Below are 11,587 nucleotides of genomic sequence, written 5' to 3' on the forward strand. Positions count from 1 at the left end.
GGAGATGTTTGTCAAGTCGAATGCCTTGGACACACATGCAGATGACAGGCCATACAAGGCATGACAGGATGCTGTTGATGCACTTTTGACATCAGGGAGGAGCACACAAAGGTCCTGCCTTACATCGATGCTTCCTCCATTGGACCGGCTCTTCCATCCGCTCTGCTCATGAGGACAGTCACGAAGGACAGTCACCTGTTCTTCTCTGAGGATGGTATGGGCTCCAGAGGTGCCCGCCAATGACCTTCACACGCCAACCGGCCCACCATTCCCACACATACAAGGTATAAGGCAACTTCATGGGCACCAAGGGAAAAATGGGTGCAAAGACCGCGCCACTCAACTGCACTGGTCAGAGTGGAAGTGGAGCCCCGCCGCCCCCAGGAGGCCCGTGGAGCCCAGCGAGTCCCCACAGGGCACAGCACGGGGAAGCAGTGCACACTCACCCTCACATAATCACAAGATTCTGTGTCTTCCTTCCAGGTGCGCTTCTGCCCCTCCCGGGGTCTCCTGGGGAACCTGTGGAGCAGGGCCTTCCTCTGCTCGGCTACTTGCCTGCACAGAAATCAAAGCATTGAGAGGAGAAGGAACTCCCTTCCCCGTCTTCCAGCCAGACGCCAGCCCTGGGTTTGGGCCAACATGGTCCTTTCCCTCGTCAGCCATTCTACGCCCACCTCTGCCCCCACCCTGACTACAGTGACCCACCAGGTCGTCCAGGCAGTTTCTAACATGCAGGGCCTGTGACAGGGTCTGCCTTGGCATGTGCCAAGCTCCACACACTCACTGGTGTAGGGTCACTTGTCCAGCCACAAACCCCACACCAAATCAGCAAGGACAGCACCATCACCCAAATGTGGACCCTGTTAGCCTGGGGGCTCCTCTGCCTGCCTCGCCTAGCCTGGCTCTGCCCGCACGCCGCACTGCACACACTGGATGCACACGGATGCGGGGTCTGTCGTATCAGCCCTGGCATTCGGTTCAGCAAGCCCCATTCCACACCTTCATCTCTCTACCTTCTCCCTCTCAGCTTGGTTCAACAGCCCAGCCTGGTCCCGCTGGTCCCGCTCACTCCACGGCTCCACTTTCTCTTTCAGCCTCCTGGAGCCCAAGGCCACGGGAACGAGGGTCGGACCCCAGTGTTTTTTGGGACATCTGGTGCTTGATGCCTTGTATTCAAAGGCTTCACAGTCCCTGCAGTTTACCTGGTGGAGGAAGGGGGAGGGGTCAGGGCATCCACTCAAATGCCAGGGAACTTGCCAAGCACACGAATGTGAGGCCACCCTCAGGGAGTGGCACATGGGAGGAGGACAGGGGACATCGTATCTGGCTAGTGAGGTGCCAGCATAGTGAAGACCTCTGGATGCTTCCTCCCCCAGCCCGTGGAAGGGAGGGGAGGGGAGGTGGGATTGCAGGTGTCAAGTTGAAGACAGGGGGAAACATCATTAAGATTTGGGACAAACACAAGCCTGGATCTGATCCTATGGTGCCTGAGGCTGATGCTCAGCTCTGAGCCTCTGAGTGTGTAGCCTGCTGGGATTCCAGCCGATGTCAGGATGGACAACTGAGTCCGGACGACGATCAGCCAGGACACTAGCCTGTCTCAAGACTCCTGGCAGAGCTCCTGCTTCAAAACCCATGCCAGCCTCCCCACTTACCCTGGGATCCTCCTCCTCCGGTCTGGGAACTCTGAGGGCCAGTCCTGCTGTCTGTGGCCTCTTGCCTTTCTGGGCTCTCAAGGGTCTGTCAGGCCCAAGCTGAGCCTGATGGGCCACCATCTTTCCCACGTCCTGAAGGGACAAGTCAGTGGGTGTCTGGGATGGGATTCAGGTAGCCTGAGGGAAAAGAAACAAGGGAGTCCTATTCACCATGACCCAGGCCTGTTCCCTGTACCATCTTCCCAAGGGGGCATTAGCGAGTGTCAGGACATTCATGGCAAACACACATTTCCCTCTGTCACTTCTCTTTCCTCCTTCCTGCCTACACTCTCCTGGCCAAGCCACATCCCTGCCTTGAGGAAGGCCAACCATAAGCAAGGTTGTTGAGTCTGCCTAGAAGGACTCTTGCCAACACTATCATTAAGTCTGTCCAAATCTCCTGTGGAAGCAAAACCAGGGATGGGACCTCTCCCGATTGAGGTCCAGAGGGACCTCTGAGATCCACCATGAAGGACTCAAAGGGCACAAGCTTCAGGAAAGGGGGCTTCCCTCTCTAATCTCTGAATGCCCCAGGTGACACCCCAGGAAGCCATGGTTAAGTCCAAACTCACTTGGGAAAATACATTCTCCTCTACTCGATGGGAAGCTGCCCATATGAGCTTATGAACACGTCCATTCCATGTGTTCTTGGCAGTGCCCCCAATTAACTGCCATCCAGAATTTGGGATATGAATTTCTTTTCACCTTGTGTAACCAGCTAATTTTTCTATTGAAAAAAATATAAGTTACTTACAGGAGAGAGTGTGTGTGAGTGTGTATAAGGAGAGTGATCACCTGAGCTGTAGGAAGGACAGAGGGAGAGGCAGACACTCCATGGGCAGGAACCCACTGAGGGCCTGGATTCATCTCCAGAGCCTGAGATCATGACCCAACACAAGTCAGACCCTGAAACAATGGAGCTGCCCAGGTGCCCTGATCCTGTATCTTCTCTAGGTCTGCAGTGTTCACTGAGACATTTACGGGCCTTCTGTCCCTGCTCATCCACCACCCCCACACCGATGTGACACCTGTGGCCCTATTCTATTGGCATTGGAACCTCCAGGTGTCCAGGGCTTTCACAGCCGTGCCTTGGCTAGGTCTCTGTTCTCAGGACATGTTAGACCAGAAAGAGTCTTTAACCCCCAGAGGAAGGGCTGATCCCTCCATCATTTCCTCATTGTCCCATTTCTTGGTCAGGGAAGGTAGGACCAGTGGTCTGGAAACTCATGTGAAGTGCAATTGTGTTCCTCCCGTCTGTCAGGAGAGGCTGAGAAAGGTCCTGGACAGACTCCACTGCAAGAGACTGTGTGTCCCATGGAGGAGAGGGATGGTCAGGAATGGCCACTTCTGTTCCTCCCTGACTTTTATACTGCCCCAAGGTCATGTGATGATTCACCCACTTGAAAGACATCCATCTAATCCTTTTGGCTGCAGCAGGGATTGAGCCAATCAGCAGCTGCAAGGAGGCTAATGATGCCCTCATGAGAACGATTTCAATTACTGTGTGTGTGCCTGGGTGTGTGTGTATGTCTCTGAATGGAGATGTCAGTCCATGAGGATTTGGTGGATACCAAAATCTCTGCAAGTGAAAATAAATATATTGGTGTATTTCAGCATGGGAATTAACCTCAGGACTCATGTTTCCTGAACTATTGGTATTTTACCAACACTTCTGCTCAATTTAGAGCTAATGGCAATAAAAATGGCATCGAAGTTTGAGGATATTCATGATGTAACATCCTGTTTTGTTAATTAAAACTTTCTGTTAAAAACTGAAATATCATAAAGAGCATCCTACACAAGTTTTTTATTGGACTCCATGGATACAGAATCAATATGCTATAACATGGTGGCTTTGGAGAGGACGCATTTATTCTCTTAGTGTCCAGGGATGACAAGAGCATCAAGAATTCAGCAGGGCCCCAGGGTTTGTGAAGCCTAGTCACTGACCAAGGCCTGGTAAAATGTTCCTGTTTCTCTTGGCCTCTGTTGAGTAAAGAAGACAAATGGACTTAGGTTTCCACCTTTTCTGAGACTTCTCCAATTTCCTAAACTTCATTATTCTTGTAGTTCTATCCTGCACAAGGATGCCTCTTCTTCCAATGCAAAGGATCGTGGTCACAGGTAGGAATATATTGTCATGTCGACTCAAAAATCTTTCAGCAGACACTACCAATTCTGTAGGCGGAATTGGCCCTAATGACACGTTCACACCACAAGCTAACCCAGTGCCCTCCTCCCTGCATCTACAACTGCCAAGCCCATAATGTAGAAAAAGGCACAAGCCTACTGAATCATACGCCAACTGAATCAAGAGAATATAAAGGACGTTGGTGTAGAATTCCCTGAGGAACAGTTAAAATTAGGCATATAAACACTGCATTTAGGATATAGACTCTTGTAGGAAAGGGAGTTACAAAGCAATGTTTCCAAAAATCACAAAACCAGCCAGAGGATTTCTCTTGTGGTGGACCCAGGCCACACCTAGGCAGAAAATGATATTCATCAAAACCTTCATAATCTTTGTAGATTGGAATCCTAGTCGAGACAGATGGAAGTGTAGAAGCAAAGCAATGGACACCATATTCCAAAATAATTGGTTACAGCTACAAACATTCTGGCTGGTGAGGAGAACGTGTTCCTATGTGATACCTGAGCTCCTTTGGGAGAGTGATCTTCCCTGTCCTAGAGGACTAACATCTAACACTCCTGGGCTCGCTTGAGGTTACTCAAAAAGGAAAAGGACATTCATTAAGATTTCCACTGAAAATAGAAACTCAACAAATTCTGTTCAGAAATGGGCAGGGGCAGTTAGGGAGGTTGAGAAAGATTTAAAGGTGCTGTCTGTTGTGGGAGGCATGATTAGGAGGTGGGCTGACCTGAATGGTCTCTATCAGAAAGGGACCACACCCAAATCCCTTAACCCAATCAAGCGATTAGAACATATTAGAGGCTTCTGTGCCTAATACGAGGGCTGAGTAAGCCATAAAAGATGGACGTGAGGGTCACTCTGCCATTTGGGACTGACTCAGTGAGAGAAGCATCCCCCTGGGATCTGAGGCTCCTGGTTGAATTTATCTTGTGGCAACTGTTTCTGGAGACATGGATGCTGCCTACCTCCATGGCTCAGAGGAGTCTCAGTTCAACAAATCTCCCAAACTCTAATCATGTGGTCAAAGAGAGGTGGTGCTGAAGTCCACGGAGGACCCTCTCTGCCTGAGAGGACATCCCCTGCATCAAAAGCACTCTCCTCCCTGACTGATCCTTTGGCTCCCGCATCAGCAGGGCTCCCTCCCACCAAGATGCCTCTGAGTTGGAAGAGCCTTTCCCAGGTGGGAGCTGGGCCTCAGAACATGGGGGACACTTGCTATGTGAATGCAACCCTACAGTGTCTGACCTACACAGAGCCCCTCGCCAGCTACATGCTGTCCCAGAAGCACAGAACAACCTATAGGAAGCAGACATCCTGCATGCTGTGCACTCTGCAGGCTCACATGACCCGGGTTCTCTGCCATCCTGGACGTGTGCTCCGGCCCCTGCCACTCCTGCTCACCGCCTCCCACAGACACAAGCAGGAAGATGCCCATGAGTAGTTAATGTTCATTCTGGATGCAATGCAGCAAGCATGCTTGCCTGAGGACAAGCCCTCAGACCCTCAGCAACCCCAGGACAGCACCCTCATCCGGCAAATCTTTGGGGGGTACTGGAGGTCTCAAATCCAGTGTCTCCAGTGCCAAGGCATTTCCAGCACTCTGGAACCTTACCTGGACATCAGCCTGCACATCGGTGTTGCTCAGAGTGTCAGCCAAGCTTTGGAGCAGTTGGTGAAGCCCGAAATGCTCGAAGGTGAAAATGCCTACCATTGTAGTAAGTGTCTAGGGAAGGTGCCTGCGTCCAAGGTGTTGACTTTGCACACTTCCCCAAAGGTCCTCGTCCTGGTCTTGAAACGATTCTCAGACTTCACAGGCAACAAAATGACTAAGGAGGTGCAATATTCTGAGTGCCTTGACATGCAACACTACGTGTCTGAGCAGAGGGCAGGACCCTTGGTTTATGTGCTCTATGCCGTGCTGGTGCATGCTGAGAGGAGTCGCCACAGTGGGCATTATTTCTGTTTCGTAAAGGCAGGAAATGGCCAGTGGTATAAAATGGATGAGGCTAAGGTCAGCGCCTGTGATGTGACTTGTGCACTGCGCCAATCTGCCTTTGTCCTCTTTTACATGCAGAAGACCGATCTGGAAAGACACCTTGTGAGAGAGTCAGTCGAGGGAGGAATCGCATCTCCCGAGGCAGACCCCACGGTCGTGGGTGAGGCCTCATGAGAGCCAGCAGCGGATCCCTCTGTGAACCTTCCTGATTTGGAGGAGCGTGGGGAAGAGACCTCAAGGCAACAAATCGCATTAGACCAGCGGAGATGCCTCCAGGAACGCAACCGACCTAAGCCTGAGCTTCATGAGAGGAGAAGAGAAATCGCTCTTCCTGAGAACGCAGTCATCCTTCACCACTCCAAATACAGACCTGAGATGCCGAAGAATCATCCTCAACAGACCGTCGACCTGCTCAACACTGCAGCTGGGATGATCCCACCTCAGGTGGCCGGGGACGTGGCCAAAGTCCCGCATGTGCCAGGGAGAGCCAGACCTACCAAGAGGACAAGTAAGAAGGGACACAGGACTGGGGAAGCAGTCCAGGGATGTGTCTAGTAACTTTGTTGCACATGGGCACACACACACCCACACCCACAACGTCACTCACTCATGGAACCCAAACACAGTCCCATACTGGAAATATTTTGTGTTATATGAAGTGTGTGTTCTGTAGGTATGGAAGAACCATCCATCCGGGTGTGTTCATGGGATACGATCTTCAACTGAAACTAGAGGACATTGATATTTAAACCTGGTTTATTGTCATGATCTTATATTGGGATAGTGTGGATTTCATATGGGGTCTATCCAGGAACCTGCCTCTCCTTCAGCCTTGGGGAGAGTGGGGGCCACTTGCAGGTGAGAAGCAGTGAGCAGTCAGGATTGAGGGTGGATATGATGCTGAGGACCTGGAGTTGAAATGAGTATGTTTGACCCTCTGGTCATGCTCCCCGCTTCCCATTCCTTCTCTTCTATTTATATTGAAAGAATATTTGTCTGAACGGAAGTGTGCATGGGTTCTTGCTAGCGATGTGTTTTGGTCATTGCTTGGAAATTGTAAGAAGGGAATTAAATGCTTATTTTGGGGGAGATAACTGCATCCAGCCTGATTGAACCACGGCGATTATATTATGTTCCCTTCACTCTCTAACATTAAGACTGAAGAGAAGCAAACTGACAAGGACTCTTATTCTAAAGGGAAATGCCCAGCCTCCCACCGAACATAAGTTTTTAGGAATATTTTGCCGCTATCTGCTATGTGGCATCTCCTGACACAGAAGAAGTGGACTCTGGATTTCAGACCAGTTCAAATTCAAATTTGGACCTGGGTGGATACCTCAGGAAAACAGTGCCAAGTTCATGAATCTAGCAAAATGATTTTTGAGGTCAAGTTATAGGTGCTCTGTATTATCGTTTTATTTCTTACAGAAGAGATTGACAAATTCATTGTAGAATGGAAATCATTGCATGACCACCAAATGCCTCTGAGTGTGACCATAGATGTGCAGTTGTAACATCTCATCATAATGTATTTTCACTCTATATTCAAACTTGGACATGCCACCCTTACTGGAGAGTAAGGGACAATAGGATCTGTGCAGAAGAAATCACTCTTTTCTGTAGATTTTCATGTATCAAAGGCAGATTAGAGATATAAAGTGTCAGGGTTTCTTTCATGTGTGGGAATTGTGTTTCTTTTGACCAATACAGTTTATTGTGTCGTAAAGAGTGAGGGAACCTGTGTGCATGTCTTGCTGAGAGCTCCCTAAGAAGACCTGCAGGTATCCCCATCCTCTGATGACTGTCATAGGGAATGAGACAGCTCATGGACTCGGGGACTTGTCCTCCACAGCAGAGGACCCTGAGGAGGTGTCTGTTTTAATGAGGACATGTCCCCCTCCTGGACTGATGTGGTGAACCAGCAATTTCTCCACTGAACTGGATGGAAATGGTCAAGTCCACAATGTGATGGGTGTCATGCTTTTGGGCGCCTACACATACACTCCTTCCACTACACAGATACTGCAGTTTTTCTTTAGGTAAATCTTTGGGACTCTCAAAGGGTGCTTACCAATCCAGAATGTCAAGTTTGTCTTATTGAAATACATTTTCTAACGAATGGAGGGAAATCATCCTGGCAATTTGTAAATTGGTTGTAAACAGAAATTAACAAGTTAACCTGAAATTGTTTTATAAATCCCTGAATTTCTGATTTAGAAAAATATCCCATCCAGAGTTCTGAAAATTACACCATGTTTTCTCCTAGAAGACATTTTCTGTACTTGTTGATATTATTTTTCTGAAATTGTTATGGGGAATATTGTACCTACTTTGTTCATTTTTTTTCTAAAATGCTATTAGGAAGTTGAGTGTTTTTGTATTCTTTTTTTTTTTTAATTTTTATTTATGATAGTCAGAGAGAGAGAGAGAGAGAGAGGCAGAGACATAGGCAGAGGGAGAAGCAGGCTCCATGCACTGGGAGCCCGACATGGGATTCGATCCCGGGTCTCCAGGATCGCGGCCTGGGCCAAAGGCAGGCGCTAAACCACTGCGCCACCCAGGTATCCCTGTTTTTGTATTCTTAATAAAAGATTCCCACGTATGATTTAGTGTGTATGCTTTTACTCCTCAGTATTTCAGAACTTTGAAATAGTTATTTATTTCCAGGCTGGCTCCTCACAGAGGCTTCTTTGTCTGTTTACCCTGAGCGGAATTCCCACAGCCACCTCTAGGTCACCTGCAGCTCAAATTCATATTGTCCCTCTATGGGAATGTCTCACTCCTACTCACTGGCTCAATATAGGGGCAGCGCCAGCAGCCATTTAAGAGGAAATGCAATGGGACATAGGGACATTATTCTTCAGGGTCTCTTCAGTTATGAGGACTCTGACCAGGAAGAAGGGCGTGTGAGAAATTAGGGGGGGGAGTAGATTTGAACCAGGAGCACCCCATCTCTGGCCAAGGCTAGCAGAGACCCCTAGGAGGGATGACATGGAGATGGTTGGATAGCACACTGTGGGGACTGTGGAGGCTGGACAGTCAGCAGATGAATTATCTGGGTAGGTGTCTGGAGGTCAATGCTCATCCTGTCCAGGTATGCAATAGTTATTCGAGGGGTATCTCTCTCTATCAAGATCTATTAGTCATGAGGACATACCGAAGAATCTGCATAGCCTCCCACAGAACAGATTCCCCAGTCCTTTCCTGGGAACACGGAATTGCCAATCCTGGATGGAATTCTAGGTAGACCTCCTACCTGTTTCCAGGTTACAATATGTTGAGTCCTGGCTCCATCAACCTGTGGCAAGATGTCAGGCTGGAAATGTTTTCACAATAGGGATCTGGGCTGAAACTGGGTTTTGGGGACAGCCCCAAGGCTAGATTCCATGGTGGTACGTGGAGGTTTAACCTGGGAGGCCACATCCAATCAATAATCTGTGAGCCTGACAACAAGGGTAGGTTCCTGGCCAGGGTGGGTGAATGTAAGCTGAAGAATTACCTGACTTCCCTTCATGAGCTTTTGTGTTGTCCAGCAGGAGAAAACAAAGTCAGGACTTTTGACAGGAGATATCCCAGGGCATGTGTGCCTCGTGGCAGGTTTGAGCTCATGCAGGAGACTTGTGGAAACAGCTTCTAGGTTTATGTATACAATGGAATATTCCTCAGCCATTAGAAACGACAAATACCCACCATTTGCTTCGATGTGGATGGAACTGGGGGTATTATACTGAGTGAAATAAGTCAATCGGAGAAGGACAAACATTATATGGTCTCATTCATTTGGGGACTATAAAAAATAGTGAAAGGGAATAAAGGGGAAAGGAGGAAAAAATGAGTGGGAAATATCAAGGAGGGAGACAGAACATGAGAGACTCCTAACTCATGGAAACGGACTAGGGGTGGTGGAAGGGGAGGTGGGTGGGAGGTGGGGGTGACTGGGTGATGGGCACTGAAGGGGGGCACTTGATGGGATGAGCACTGGGTGTTATTCTATATGTTGGCAAATTGAACACCAATGAAAAATAAATTTATTAAAAAAATGAAACATAGTATAAATATTAAATATTCCAAAAAAAAAAAAAAAAAAGGAAACAGCTTCTAGGGAGATTGCCTCCTCACATGGGAAATGCATCATCCCATTACCATCTGCTCTAATAGAAGATACTGCAGATGGACCACATCTTACCTCTGCCTCTCCACTTGTTGGTCAGCAACCGCAGTAAAGGCATGGAGATAAGAACAATCCATTGCCCAGTGATATTATTAAAAGTGCTCATTTTAATGGGAAAAGAAACCCAACTGAGTGGTGATAAGGGAACATAAAATACATGAGCCTCCTGTTACCAGAGGGTGAGATGAGAAGGTTTCAATACAGTGTTTTAGTTTCTTTAGAAGAAGCCATTGCAGTTGTTCTTCTGGCAGTGGACAGAGCTAATCCTGTCTTTAAAATTTTTGGTGATAGTGTGTGTGATGCACAACTTGGAAATGTATGGAATCAATACATTGTGTTGCATTAGGGATTTTTCCATTTGGAGACATCTAAGTAAATCAGTTCCATGTGGCGGCTCTAGCAAGTTGGGTCTCACATGCCAGTGATCATACAGAAGCAAAGAATCGAAGGAAAGATGGTACCTGCAGACTCCATAAGCAAGGAAGGGAACTCAGGGAGAGAATGGAATTTTAAGAAATCCCTCACAGAGTAAGAGCATGGGAGTGAAGACACTCTGGTTACAGAGAAGTGAGACAGTAGTGGATAAGGAGAAGCACCACCACCACGAAGGATTCAGACGCTGCCAATTCCTTCCAATGTGGCTGATTTCGCACTTGAAGTGTCCTAGATAATGTCTGGTAGAGCACCTTGCTGTCCTATGCTTCTTAACTGCAAATGAAAAATAATGCCAAACACGTTGGTCTTAGGAATGTGGGAGGGAGCCCAGAACCCAGCAGCATGGCCACTGGGGAGTCTCCTTGAGAATCTCTCTCCCTCTATTTTTCAGCCCCCACTTTCCTGGTACTCTGTGGTTTCTCTCTGGTCTCTCCCTGTCTCAAATAAATAAATAAATAAATAAATAAATAAATAAATAAATAATAAATAAATAAATAAATCTATCTATCTTAAACAAGAAACAAACAATGAAACATGTTTGCATCTTTGCATATATGTTCCCACATCCAAGTCGATTAGATCCGTGGAGCCCAGTGTTAGTATTTCAGGGTGTGGGAAGCACTGAAGTCCTTTGGACTTTGCTACACTGACCTCCTCTCTCATGTACGACTTTCCAAATCAGGGACATTGTCAAGACTTTTTCAACAATGTGGTTTACTTTTGGGGTCTGCCATGCACAGTCTGGGTCCCTGCTCAGTGAGAAGCTCCATCTCACTCTCCAACTGGCACAGATCTATCGCCATAGGTTTCTATCTCAATCAGACTAATGAATAAATAAAATGTCAAATAAAACCCTGATATTTTCTCTACAAAATTCAAAGTGTCACATTATTTTCTAATAACTGTGATATGTGCATGTTATAATCCATTCTGAAAGGAAGTAATTGAAACCTTAAATGCATGCATATTGACCAAAGTTTAAAACACCATGAGAACAATTGCCCAAATAATAAGAATCTGCATAATCATGCAAATTTACCTTTCAACAATGGATTTAGTCAATCTAGCCCCTAAGATATATAATTGTAACAGAGCATCCATTAGTTAACCTCAAAACCCACATTCATTCAGTCGAGAAT

General features: G+C 47.4%; 1 long non-coding RNA gene across 1 annotated transcript; it reads right to left on the reverse strand.

Annotated features, from left to right (window-relative positions):
* Positions 1-1,018: 1,018 nt before the first annotated feature.
* LOC140604474 (uncharacterized) lies at positions 1,019-6,331 on the reverse strand. The gene is made up of 3 exons (XR_012007337.1): positions 5,459-6,331; positions 1,656-1,832; positions 1,019-1,202 (listed from the first exon to the last, which is right to left on the reverse strand). It is a non-coding gene; the product is annotated as an uncharacterized lncRNA (long non-coding RNA).
* Between the last annotated feature and the right edge of the window lie 5,256 nt (positions 6,332-11,587).

Source organism: Canis lupus, chromosome 15 (assembly GCF_048164855.1).
Source record: "Canis lupus baileyi chromosome 15, mCanLup2.hap1, whole genome shotgun sequence".
Classification (NCBI taxonomy): domain Eukaryota; kingdom Metazoa; phylum Chordata; class Mammalia; order Carnivora; family Canidae; genus Canis; species Canis lupus.